This window comes from Apteryx mantelli, chromosome 5 (assembly GCF_036417845.1).
Source record: "Apteryx mantelli isolate bAptMan1 chromosome 5, bAptMan1.hap1, whole genome shotgun sequence".
NCBI classification, from domain to species: Eukaryota; Metazoa; Chordata; class Aves; order Apterygiformes; family Apterygidae; genus Apteryx; species Apteryx mantelli.
In genome coordinates this window covers 55,979,146-55,993,495 of record NC_089982.1, presented here as the reverse complement: position 1 = coordinate 55,993,495, position 14,350 = coordinate 55,979,146, and the positions used below count along the sequence as shown (strand labels likewise).

At 39.0% G+C, this 14,350-nt stretch overlaps 1 long non-coding RNA gene across 2 annotated transcripts; it reads left to right on the top strand.

The window, feature by feature from the left end:
- Positions 1-232: 232 nt before the first annotated feature.
- On the top strand, positions 233-13,722 carry LOC106490209 (uncharacterized). Of its 2 annotated transcripts, XR_010884429.1 has the most exons (5): positions 233-960; positions 1,287-1,412; positions 7,134-7,184; positions 10,796-10,841; positions 12,587-13,722. It is a non-coding gene; the product is annotated as an uncharacterized lncRNA (long non-coding RNA). The 2 variants fall into 2 exon arrangements; XR_001293567.2 differs by lacking the exon at positions 10,796-10,841.
- Positions 13,723-14,350: the final 628 nt, after the last annotated feature.

Here is a 14,350-nt window from a genome sequence, read left to right as displayed (position 1 = left end):
GGCGGCGGGCGGCGGGCGGCGGGCGCAAGATGGAAGGAGGTTGCAAAACCCCGCTCCATGCGCGTTCCGTAACGGCTCCACGCGCGGGGGGCGGGAGTCACGCGGGGGGCGGGGGCGCCGGACTGTGCCGGAGCGGCCGTTGAGGCTCCTCTGGGCCCCGGGACAGCGGCGGGGAGCGCCGGGGCGAGGCGGGTGGTTCGTCCGTGGAGGGGGACGGGGCGGCGGGCAAGGACACGATCCCGTGAAAGTTCCAAGTTTAAGAAAAGATTATTTGTCCCTAGGACTTAGGTATTTCTCGCTCTTGCCTTGGATGTTTCCAGCGCGTTGTGTAGCACGCACGTGGGATGGGATCTGAGGGTTTCGTTGTGCAGAGCTGTTGTGTATGTGCTATGCTGTAACAGGCGGTTGGTGCGGTAAATCTCGTGCTTGCCAGGAACATAGAATAGTAAGCCCGATGCTGTTTGGGAAGCACCTGATCTACTTTACATGAACTAAGTAGTCATAGTGCCTTTTCATGAAGGAAACGTTATGGGCTTCCAGATATAAGTCAGCCTCTAATGAAAGCGTGGAGTCTATTGCATGAGTACTGTGCATTTACAGCACAGATCTGATGCCTTTTTTAAAGAAAAGACCATAACTCCCAAAATCTCAGACAAAGATAGCAGTTGCTCTAAAACCTTCCAGGCAAGACTTACACATCTATGAATTCATGGCCTCTCTGAAAGGAACAACGCTATATCTGTCTTCAGCTGTATTTCTTGTATCACAAGCTGGGGAATGACACTGAAAGGCTGTTAAGAGGGCTATAGGCAGAGATACCATGACTGCAGATAACCAGAGACATACGGATTTACATTCCTTTGCTTTGTCTGAACGCATCCGCTGTAAAAGTGTCCTCTGCAGTGCCTTTCAAGGTCCTAAAGTCAAAGAAAAAAGATGTCATGGTAATTGAAAGATCAGGTAAGAATCTGGGTATATGTTAAATGTGAAGAGATAGGAAAGATAGTCTCGTAATTATTCATAAAATGTAGTCTGCATGAGTTAGGAAGTGCAAATCTAAGCAGAGCGGAGTAAAAGAGATGCCCATAATGAGAACTTGAATGATGGTTAGATAAGATAAAATGATTTGAATCAGAAAGGTTACCTCTGTTTTAGACATGGCAAGTGTGAGCTGACCCTTAATGAAATATTGGTGAGAAAAGCAGAAATTCAGGATAGAAATAAAACTCTAAAAGAAATACTGTGAGCTGTCATCAGAGAGAACAGTAGTTTATTTTGCATTTCAGATTAGATCACCTGTGGAAATGGAAAAGAAGAATAAAGCAGAACAATGTTCAAGCATTTGTGGAACTTCCTTAAAAAGCTGGAATTAGGATGATAACATTGTCCTCTGCAGGAACAATTAAAAACAGGTAGAACTGAAAACCCATTTCTCTCCACTATTGCCACCCCATTTATAAAAGTTTGTATGTTAACACTCATTCTACTGATTCAGGCAACATTGTCAGCCACAATTGACTAACTTTCATAATTCTCACTGTGTAGGAACAGAATGATTGTGGTCTTACCACAAGTCTTGGAGCACAAGGGTTAAGTTTTTTTGTTTTTTTTCCATCATCTTCACTTCAAAATAGTGGAAAAAAACAAGGGTGTAAAGAGAGGGTGAATGAATGGATGAACAGAGAGCCTGCCGTTTTCCACTGCTTCCACCGATTTAGAAATCTATCTTTAATTAGTACATTTCTTCAGAGCCTGCTCTTTATGCTAACAGTACTTGCTGTCCTGTAATTCCTTACTGTGTCCTAATGTTTCTGGTATGTGCTGTTCTCTGCATTCAGTTGCTCTTATTTTCTTATGTTTCTTTTGGAAACAGAGGACTTCCACATGCCCAGAACTTTTTGTCTAGGAATAGATAGACAAAAGATTTCTTGTTGTTTATGTTTTATGTAGTTGTAGGAAGGACCCTGAAGCATTTTATTAGATTAAACATAACAGACTTTAAAATTGTTGTTAGATAGCTAGCAGTACGCTGCAAGTTGAGAGAGAATCTTCTGCCTATCAAGTAACTTTGGAGCATGGCATACTAAGGCCGGGTTCAGAAACTGTTTAGAGAAGTTCCTAGAAAAGGATCTATTACACAAAAAATCACTGTTGAGTTGGGAAATCCCTGAGATGCAGATCTCTGGAATCCGGGAGATTCTTCCAAGGGAAATCTGACTGTATTTTCACCTTGTTCTTATTCTCTAGGTATTCATTTTTTGCCACTGTTGGAAATAGGATACTGGGCCTATTTGGACCTTGATGTGACCCAGTGTGGTCATTTTTATATCTTTAAGGTGTGGTTTATTCTTTAAGTGTTCTTTTTCATGCCCTATTTCTCCTTTGGCATATTTAACTAAACAAGAAAAAAATTAATTTTGTAATCAATCTTACACTGTGTTATCGTCGGGTTGTGATAGTTATGCAAGGTGGGGGGAAAGAGATGTAACTTTTTACTAGTTTAGATAATACCTTCCCCTCTCCCTGCCGTCACCCCATTAAAAAAAGAACACACAGACAGCAAAAGTGGTTATTTCCTACTGGAGGGCCAGACAAGTGGTACTTTAAAAAAAAAAAAAAAAAATCCGCAGTTGTACTGTACATATGGGCCATTCTAAGTAAGGTTTCAAGGACTGTCCTTCCCCATCCTACTGTACAACAGTATTTTACAACTTCTTACATAAGTCTTGGTAGTCCTCATTCAGAAAGATACCTACAGAGTTTTATCCCCACAGTAGAGGAAGGTAGAAGTATATTCCTTTCTTATGCTTTTTAAGCTTTTGATTGGATGATTCTTTAAGCAATTTCTTGTACAAATGGTGTCTGCAACTCAACTAAACACAAGATAACAATAAAACTGTGCTTTAAATGATATTTGGCCTTACTTCAGGTAAATATGTAAAATTACCCTAAATCAAGATCTTCAGCAATAAAGAGCAGTATAAACAAAACCAAGCAAAACTAACCTAGACTGAAGGAACAGGCAGTGGCAGGCAGTGGATCTAAAAATTAATACCTGCATACTGTAAATCTGGAGCTGAGCCCCCCATGTTTTAGTCTGTCTTGGCATATATCCCAATAAGAAGTAGTTAATCCAAGAAAGTAGTTATATTCCAAGAGAAATGTGGTAGTGGCTTTTTGGCCATTTTTCCGCTATTTTTTTTAAAGGTAGCTAACTAGCTATCCAGCTGTTGTAACTTATTGCCAAGGAATGTGTAGCAAAGACAAATTAATTGGAGAAAGATTAGATTAGGCAAATAAGATTAATATTTTCATTTTCTTTTAAAGCAGAATGTTCCAGAGAACTATTTGTTCTACAGGAAACTGCTACACTTTTTCTTCTAAAAAACCCCCACTAATAAATGTAAAAAAAAAAAGGCTCTAACAGGCTTTATTTAAAAAAAAAATTACTGAATGGTGTAACTTTTGAAGACCTTAGCAAGTGATGTTTAAGTTACTTCAGCCTTGACTAAGGAACAATGAGTCCTCAGAAGCAACTTTGTTTTCTTTTGTTTCAGTTTGTTGCTTAGTACACTCTTTAAAGTTTCAGTGAGATAGCTCCTGCAGGCACCATTTAAATGGAAAAATGCTCAGTGTCACTGTAGTAAAGCAAATACTAAATTTATTTAAGTTTTGTGGAAATGGTGAGACTTAACAAATTTAACGGTTGCATAGAATTCCATCTTTGGAGGATTTCCTGACCCACCTGGACAAAGACTTAAACAAGTTGCTTGGAATTCAGTGTGTGCTCTGCTTTGAGCAGGAGGTTGGACTAGATGTCCTGAGGTCCTTTCCAACCTGAATTATCCTATATACCAAGAGATTTTAAAAAAACATAATTATTTTGCTTTAAAAAAATTAAACCCTATTGACTTACAGCCACTCCTATTTCAATCCTAGAAAGTAAGATTAGTTTTAAAAACAGTTGAAGGGTGGATGTTCACATTTCCAAATCTAAGTTCCAGTTTAAGTTCTAGTGGTTTCTGAATTATCAGTTATTAAAAAAAAATAAAATTGATTCTTAGGAATGGATATAATCAGAATACACAATGCTATCAAATATGCAGTAGTTGAAAAGATCATACCAAATGCGTTGCTTTTGCTGCTCTTATTCTAGTGCCATACAGTGTATGTACAATGACAGAAAGGTCAGGGATGATAATAAGCTAAGTAGGTGATTCTTCGGTATTTTTTGCAACAATCTATCAGTGATCAATGCAATCCATGATGCCCTATGTTACTAGCATTGCAGAAAAGTTTGAGATACAAAGTATGAAGAAGGCAAAGCAGCACATATATATTGACTTTTGGTCGTTAAATCTGTTGCTGTTTTAATGTATTGCCTAGGAGGCAGGGAACAGTACTGTTTTCAAATCTTGGTGAATTTTTTTACTTTGTTATGCATAGCAATTGAAGGATGAAAAAAAGTGAAGAGTATGGTACTGTGGGTAATGATACTTGTTTGGCATTAACAAAATAATAATCATGAGTTTGAAAAAGCTCAAATGTTGTCTTCCACCGAGGCTAGATATGGCCACACTAACTTTCTGTACTGTAGGGTTTAACATGAGATTTTAGGAACCCCACTGGAGCTGGGAACAGCTGCCTTGCTACCCAATCAGTAGTTGCAGGCTGTAACTTCTGCATAGCCGCTAAGATAAGTAGACATCAGCATATCATTGATGGCAGACAAACCTTGCACAGAGTTGCTTAGCATGTAGTGATTTATTTGAAAAAAGAAACAACAACCAAACATCTAGCAAAATAAAAGCTGGCAACTTTTTGCTATTATAATGAAAAAGTGGCTGTCTGGCATTTTGTCAAAGTGCTGCTTTCATATTGAAAAGGTGAATAAACTACAGTAGGCAAAGACTAGAACAGACAGACATTATTGTTGCAGAAACATTTAGTAACCATTTTAATTTTATAGAAGTCTTAGTAGCAAAAATGTTTGGAAAGTAGATTGCAAACAATGTAAATCCCTGTTTTAGGGGAAGAATTAATGCAGTGAACTAAGAATATATCTACATAGTGAAATGTGGTGTTGGGTAGAAGCTGGCTTTGAACAAATTTGTTTAGATATGAGGTGCCAGAAAGTTGTGTTTGCAGCTGGTTTTTAAAAGTTAGTTAATATGGGCAGAACAGGGCTAGACTGGAACCAGTATCTCTGGCGTTTCTGTACAGCACTGCATTATGGGTTTTTCAAAGGATCTTAATTCCCTTTGAGTAAATTGCAGCTGTGGGTCCTCAGTACTTCTGAAATAAGGCCTTTAGTAAATTGTTTAACCACACTTAGTAATTATGTATGAACTAGTGAATATAAAAAAGAAATTGCACATAGGGTAAATAGTTAAGTACATGTTAGAGAGAGAATGATCTCATTAAAAATAAAAGGGAGGCAAAACATAGTAGGACCTAAATACTTACCAGATACAGTAAAAACACAGGGAGGGAGAGTGAGAGTGAGGGAGTGAGTGTTAGTTTCTTGGCTAGATCCGATAAAGGACTTAACTGCCTAAAGCAGGATTTAGGGAGAATTTAGGAGCATAAGTCCAAAAATGCAATCTAAGAAATCTCACACGGCTGCTACCTAACCCAGGAGATGCCTAAAATCACAAAACACTTCCTTGATTTTAATTTATGTCTCTAGACTATCAAGAGGTCTGCTCCTCTGCATATCCAGTACACATCAGCTAAAGCAGTTTAGCACTTGTCTCTCATTCAGCCGATTACAATGCTCAGCTTAAGTGCCCAAGTGGCTCTATTTTGTCAGTATTCTCAGGGCCCACCAAGCACATTCACACACTGATATTCACGGATTCTTGGAGTTTGGTGTGGCTGCTTTCTTTTAACATGTGGCTGAAAGATGGGGAGGTTGCATAACCTTTTATTTAACAGCCTAGCTGTTAGATTGCTGACATAAGAGGTGGAAGATTCAGTTTGGTTCTGTCTGAGAGTGTTCAAACCTCAGTCTTCTCCCTCCAAATATTTTATTTTAAAGAGTGACTGCATGAACTTATATAGTCCCGGGAGTGTGAGTTAGAGATGAGGATGTGTTGCTCCTTGCTGAATGCCCTATTCCTTGGGGTAAATATCACACACTGTTTCTATCCCTATAGACTTTGAATTGTTTGCTTCAGTGGCACAACTTTAACAGAAAAGGAGCAGAGTTGCCTTTGTTTTCAAAAGCCCTGTCTTTTGCTGGGTAGGACCGCATTTCTGCCATATATTTATTTGAACCTTTTTGGGTTAACGGGGATACACAGCAACAGTAGGTTGCTATATGACAGGTGTTTGTTTTCTCACTTCCTTCTGTTACCCTGGCTGTGATTAAATGGAAAACATCAAGCCTTGCTCCATTTTTTAACAGAATGGTAGCTGGATCTTACTATTAGGAGAGGATTCTGGGCTGCGAATTGTAAGTACGTTGAGGGTCTGTGTCTTGGCCTGAGCAAGTTTTTAGGGATTTGCGACAACACTCTGCTGCGTTTCCTGTGGGCTAGCATTAGACAACTGTGATGCCTCAGGATGGTACCAAAACTCCTTATGCATACTGTATAGCAAACCTGGGCATTTTATGTGGGGTTCTAGATTCTTTGATGAGAAGGGAGATGCAGACTGCTAAAGAACAGGGTTTGTAATCACATCATTTTTATGTGTCCAGGTAACTCATTCCATTGCCCGTACCAGAACTGAATGTAACCCCTTCTAAAATGCTGCACAGTTGTCACACTTAATATGGATATGTTTAGATATGTATGGATATGTATAGATATATTAATATGGATATTAATGCCTTTAACAAGTAGGGTTCAGTAAATCCAACAATTATCCTTTGAACTTGTGGACTACATTGACTATTCTGGAAACATCAATGAGTCATTCATTGTCTTGTTTTCATGTTAATTTTATTTTTTCTTTTCCCATATATGATAATATATGGTTGTATATTCCAAAGGATAGCTGAATGTTTCTGCATGTGCAGGAGAACAAACGTATAAATGTTATAAAGGAGGTTTTATTTTAAGCTTCTCAAGTTTAGAAAAGTATTTTAGCTCTGGATATGACATGAGTCATATTTGTCTTCTCTTTAGGAAGAGAATCTTTGGACTGATTGGACTCCTTCATTCTGCCGTTGTTGCCTGGTAGGAGAGTTGCATATAATCAACAGATTTATCAAATAGCTAAATATTCAGTGGAAAAAATGTACATTTGCTCTTATTAATATACTTTGTAATTATTCAAATAGTAATGCACTTACAGCTTGAAATACTAGATTTGAAGAGATTTAGAGCTCTGAATAATCAGTTATATTTATTCTTGAAGCTAAAGCTTTTAGTGTAGAACTGTAACTGAATAACAAAATAAAAAGCAGATAGTAGCTGAAGAAATACCAAAAAAGCTTTCGTTAAAAAAGGAATTTCTTCGATAAAAAATTGCTCTGTAAGAAAGCCTACAGAAAAGCAATGAAGAGTCAACATTTTTTCAGTTCATCAGGATGTTTTCTAGTGAAAATATTTTTTTTTTTCTGGGTGATGATGGTTTCGCATTAAAGAAAAAGGGCAAGCTGGTTATTTTTCAGAGAACACAGAGCAAAAATTGCAGATAATGATTGGAATATGTGTTCTGTATTACAATGTGATGTTTATACAACACTTTATTCTGATATCTGTTTACATATTCTCTAATATTTTCTAATATGTTCCTAGCTATATATATTTTCTCATATATTCCTTGCTATCAAGTTGGATATTTTGCATCTGCTTGTGATCATTGCCTGAGATATATTATACTGAAATATGTTAAGTATTGAATATATTTTGTCAAATAGGAAATTTCTCTTTTGGCTTCTAATAATTATTGCTGTTCACTCTTACACAATTAAAAAAAAGAATGCCTTATAGTCATTACATCCTATCTGCATCAAAAATATGCCTGTATTTTGAAAACCAATCTTAAAATGAGAGCGAAGGAAAGAGACAAGCTTGTTAATCTTGATATCCAGCTTTTTGAAAAAAAATTCTTTTTTGAGCAGTCAAGGCAGCCCCCAACCTTCACATCTTCCACCAGTCCTTCTTTGTTTGTTAGTACAAGGTCCAGCAGCACACCTCTCCTTGTTGGCTCCTCCACCACCTGTGTCAAGAAGTTGTCACCAATGCTCTGCAGGAACCTCCAGGACTGTTTGTGCCTAGCTGTGTTGTCTTTCCAGCAGATATCGGGGTGGTTGAAGTCCCCCATGAGAACCAGGGCCTGGGATCGTGAGGCTACTTCCAGCTGTCTGTAGAAGGCCTCATCGACTTCCTCTTCCTCATCAGGTGGCCTGTAGTAAACACCCACAGCAGTGTCACCCATGCTAGCCTGCCCTTTAATCCTTACCCATAAGCTCTCGACTCGCTCTTCATCCACCCCTAGGCACAGCTCAATACATTCCAGTTGCTCTCTCACATAAAGAGCAACTCCACCACCTCGCTTTCCTGGCCTGTCTTTCCTAAAAAGCACGTAGCCATCCATGACAGCACTCCAGTCATGCGAGCTATCCCACCATGTCTCTGTAATGGCAATGAGATCCTGGCCCTGCGACCACACACAGATCTCTAGTTCTTCCTGTTTGTTCCCCATGCTGCGTGCATTGGTGTACAGGCATTTCAGCGAGGTGATCGAGCATGCAGGTTTCCCAGGAGGGGTAAAAGAGGGTCCTCCATAGCCACATCCCATGCGCACTTCCCTGGCTGCATTCACCTGCTGGAGGTGTCCTGACTTGAGCAGTCTTTTGCCAGCTACCCTGTCACTATAACTCTCCCCTTCCCCCATCTTTCCTAGTTTAAAGCCCTCCTTACCAGGTTGGCCAACCTGTTGGCAAAGACCAGCGTGCCCTGCCTCGTGAGGTGGATCCCATCTCTCGCCATCAGTTGTCGATCTTCAAACAGGGTCCCATGGTCGTAGAAACCAAAACCCTGTTGCCAACACCAGCGGCGCAGCCAGTCGTTAACTTGGAAAGTCCGTCTCCTCCTCCTCTCATCCATCCCCCTCACTGGCAGGATTGAGGAGAAGATGACCTGGGCTCCCAGACCCTTGACCACCATTCCCAGAGCTCTGAAATCCTGCTTGATGGTCTCCAGTTTGCCCTTGGTGTCATTGGCGCCCACATGGAAGAGCAGCAGTGGGTAATAGTCCGAAGCATGGACGAGCCTTGGCAGTCTTTCCATGACCTCTCTCACACGAGCCCCCGGCAGGCCACAAACCTCTCTAGACATGAGGTCAGGTCGGCAGATAGATGCCTCCATCCCCTGCAGCAGGGAGTCCCCCACAACAATCACCCGCCGCTTTTTCCGGGTGTTCCGGCAGGGCACAGGGTCTGTTGTCCTAGGTACTTCCCTTGCAGCCATGCCCATCTCCTCCTCATCCTGGAGGGCACTAAACCTGTTCTTCAGCTGCAAGTCTTCGGGAGGAGTAGGAGCCTTTCTCCTCCTACGAGCAGTGACCAGTTTCCAGCCTTCTACGATATTATGATGTACCATTTCACATGGCACAGAGCCCTCTGGCAACTCCACTGCTGCAGGGGGTTGGGACTCCTGAAGCTGCACAGTCTCTGAAAATACCCTGTCTATCACTTGCTCCGCTTCCCGGATGCTGCGCAGCCTACTGACCTCCTCCCGTAACTCCCTTACCTGACGACACAACTCGTCAACAGCAGCACACCTCCTGCAGGAGAGCTGGCTGCCAGCCCAAGGCAAGGGCTGAAAGACTATGATAAGCCCATACATGTGAAAGTAGCTTTTTAATCACATAATTTTTTGATAGTCTGTTGATCTTCACATTTGTACCTCTAATCAAAAAAATCATGATCCTTAAAGTGAACAGTTCATCCTCCTGTTTTTGAGGGATCTATTGGTGTGCTGGATCTAATTCTCATATGCTCTTCTCTGAATTCCAGTTAAGTTAGATCATTAGAGTCGTTACAGAAGAAATGCTTCAAATCAGACATATTATACTGTAACTACCAAAGTGTCCTACATACAGTATTTATGTAAATATAGATAGGTTGTTATTTTTGTAACATACTGCAATTTATCATCTATCATAGTAGGTAATATCTGACAAGTAAACTGTATATTTTACTTTTTGAGTCTCTCTGCTCTGTACAATATTTGCTAGCTTGGGTAATTAATGCAGTGTAACTTTTTTATAGTGCTTCCCTTTAGCGAACTGCGCTGTGAACTAGGCTGGGCAAAACACCAAACTAATATGGCCACACTGCTTCTACTACTCTAGTTAAAGTGTAGGCCTTGCTCATCTATCTGTATGGCACTGTATGGTACGCCTTCAAATCATATCCTGTGTTCTCAGCTTTGTATTAAAGAATACAAGAAGTACATGATTTGTTCTTCTACAGCAATAAAAATAAGGAAGAGAGATATTAAATATTTTTGAATGACTAAATCCCACCCCTCATAGAAGTATCATTTTTTTCTTCAGTTTTTCATTTTGTATTTCTTTCAAACTGTAGATTTTATATGCTGTCTGTGAATGGAGATGAAAGAAGGCAAGAAAGCTTTTTTAAAATGGAAAGAAAGTTATGTTCTTATACTTTTCTTATTTCTCCAAAGTTTTGGTGTCCAGTCATGAAAATTTAAATTGTATAAATAACTCTAATTGACACAGTAGAAATTCAGATCAGTTTACGGAGTTAAATACTGCCTGAATGAAAAATGATTTTAAGGGCAACATCCTAAATTTTTCATCCTTTTTTATACAGATTTCAGAGAAGATCCCACACTCTTTAGGCAGTCATTCAGCAACAGGTGCTTTTTTTTTTTTTTTTTTGTAAAATCCACACAACCAGTAATTAAAAGTGCTTCTGTAATGTTAGTTCCAAAGTTGTCTTTTCTCCATGAAAAAAGGATCCTCAAACTAGATGCCCTTTAAAATGCTTGGACATCAGTTATTTACTTGACTCAACTTTTCATGGAATTATGTGTGTTAAAGTAACTGAATTACAAAAATATTTCCAAGAAGTAGATTTGCTGCAGGTCATAAAAAGGGTAATATCTTGTATTTGATGTCTCTGACCTGAATAAATCCAGTATTGTTAATTTTTTATTGTTTTCTTAAATTATTTACTTTTTAATAGCAAATACATTCAGGCTTCAGTTATCTGGAAATAGATACTTGATACCTGATCACTCAGGTTAAGCAAAAACAGAAAATGCAAAGTAAACATACATTAGACTATTGCAACGTGTTGGGAGGGAAATGGAGATCAGTGGCTGTGTTGACCAAGTGGCATAGAAATATCTCAGATAGTGATGGTTTAAACAAGTGAATCTTCTTAGTCCTTTTCAGGACATAGCCATATTACCTTTGGTTCAGGAGTAGTGCTACCTACTGTATTCGCATGGCATTGTGTCCAAATGATGTCCATTGTGTCCTTGCTGGTGGGAGACAACTAGGGTTTGTACCTTGCGTTCCATAGTGGACACCCCATTCTGCCAGGTGTCCACACAGTCTGGAAAGGTTAAGATGTAGTCCAGAAAAATGTGCTTAAGATGAGTCTGTTCACTGTAGTCTGAAAAGCAAAAATACATAAAAATCAAAGTTAATAGACATTAAACTAAGCTGTTCAAGTGCTTAAAAATATCTGGTAAATACTATTTATGGCATTCAGAAATCTTATCTGTGGAGTGCCTGCACTACAGTATGCACTGCATACTTCATTTCTGCAATTCTCATATCGTTATCATAAATGTTAAAATTAAAATACACACTTGTATATACCTGTGAACAAAGTATTTACAACTTTAAAAAACAGTTTGTGTTGGCTTCTGTAAGACTTGGTGAGTTCTTAAACATTTAAACAGAGAAAGTTTTAAATGAAGAGAATAATAAGTACTAGTAGAAGTAAAATATATTACTACTTTTGTCCCTGTTACTACTTCTGTCTAGAAGAATGATACAGTGTGCTTTTCTGCAATCCAAAAATTGCAATAGTTTATCTTCCCTAAAGTATAGAAAAATATTAAGGCCCCTGTGGATATAAATATTTTTGTAGGATGGTGATATGAAAGCCTTCTTTAGAAGAAGTTGGAATTTGCATTTTGATAAACCAAAATGTTTTAAAATATTGGGACATAAAGCTAGTTACTTTGTTTGCAGAGTTATTTTCACTTGAGCCAGGGCTATTGAGTATTTTGTAATATAAATAGAACATGTTTGCAAAATTTGTATGAAAATTTCTGTTATCATTCTTTATAACAATTGTGATCATTCTTACTAGTTTAAATGAGTGGAATTCTGAAAGTTGCCTAGATTTTTCACTTGGCATAACACAGATTGAAGGAAAGAAAAGCACTGTGTTTATAACCTGCATGAGCTTCCCTCCAAGGATACCAGCATTAGTTTCATTTGTTAGCCGTACCTGTGCATGCCTGTATTCCTGCTTTGCTCAATATCACAGACTGGGGAGACTTGAAGAGCTTCTTCAAAGACCAGAAGAACCCTGTGAAAACATACATATTGCTTTGAGAAGTCACTGCTATTTCTCCTACAGGTAGTGGAACTACAAGATCCTACTTGGCCTTTGGACTTGGAAGTAAGCCTTGTGCAAGAAGTCTCTGAAGATGCTCAAGAGCAATTAAAAATTAATTTTGAAGCAGGTTCCAAGATACATCTCAGAAATTCCACTGTTACTTGTGGAAGGTGGCAGGTAGTGCTGAATGAAATTTGGATTTTTTTTTTTTCAGAGCCAAATCCAAAGATACATTTTTTGCTTTCATTCCAAATAGAATAAAAGTTAACATTTTAATTTTCCCCACTCAGTGGCGATACATACAGAGAGTCACAAAAACCCACATCTCTAAAATTGGATTTCTTTTTTTTTAAACAACTGACCTAACATGCTTTATTTCATGCACATTCATCTCTCAGCATTTTCCAATTTGGGTCAGTACCACATGGGAATTTTAGAAGGGCTTGATGTGACTATTCTGCTGTACAGGGCAGATTCTCTGGCCAGAAAGTACTTCCCATGATGCAGAGGAAAATTCACAGATCTCCAGGCAGATGTTGTTTTTATTGCAGGCTTGGCCCTTAGAAGGAATGAAAGTTTAAATTCCTGCTTAATTTGGGAAATGTGCTGACAGGGAGATATATTCAGTGTTTAATAAACTAGTTCAAAACAGAATGTTTCAGATCAGATGGAGAAAACAAACTATCATAGTTTGAAATTATCCCTAGTTTTCCCACTAGAAAATTGACAATTGACAAACTACATTATTTGTCAAAAAATCCCTCAAGCAAAAAGCTGAAGTCAGCTCTATTTGCATGAAACTGATTATCTAAGATTTTAAGCAATTTTCAAATTCCTTCCCATCAGACATCCTGTATCCCAGAAGCAATGTGTGTTTGGGTCTAAAAACCCTGCATTTTTAGGAGCGAGAAGATAAAGACAAATACGGAGACCGTTGTTAGCCTTTCAAATAATTATTTAGTATGGTATGTTCAGCAGTGAAGTTTTAAAAACTACATTTTTTTTATAGATGAGATTCAGTTTTCAGTTGAAAAGTGTAGTTACTGAACCCCAGAAAATTAAACTATTGTCTAGTAAGAGGGAACAACAAATTCATTCTTTAACTGTTTTCATTCAGTTATGCACAACTGTTTTGATTAGGCAGAAATTTTAATAAATAACTGCAATTATATGCTTAATTCCTTTTGGTTTGTTGCCAGAATTTGAAATTCATGAGTATCACAGGACAATTCCCACACTTAAATTGTATAATTCTCACTGAAGGCAGCTGAGTTCAGGGTCACCAAAGCTTCAGTTATGTTGGAGCTTGGGGGCATTGCAGGCATGAGGCAAGCATATGGAGTCATTTATGTCCACACAGAGAAGTATTCCTGCAGTCACACTTTCTTGTAAGTGACTGACATCCTTACGTATTTCATCCGTGTGCAGCCTCCAGCTGTGTTGTGTCAGAGAAACTGGAACAGGATGAGGTAGCAGTAGAAGCTCCTGTGCTTTGTTTTGTTCTTTTTGCTCTACTCTTACCTCAACTGGTATATCTACGCCAGTGCTAGAACAATGAAATGCCTGGTATAGCCCCAAACTATCAGTTGGTTTTACACTAGAGAAATTTCCACTGAAGACTGGCCTTGGGCATAGGGGAAGTAGGCAGATGCCAAGGGCATTAGTCTGTGGGGAGCAGTTGCTGTCCTTCTGCTTGCCAGAGCTGCAGTAGCTTGTGCAGCCCATAGCCCCCTCCTGCCACTGCTTTGCTAACTCTAAGGGAGGAAAGAGTTGGGAAGTGCAGAA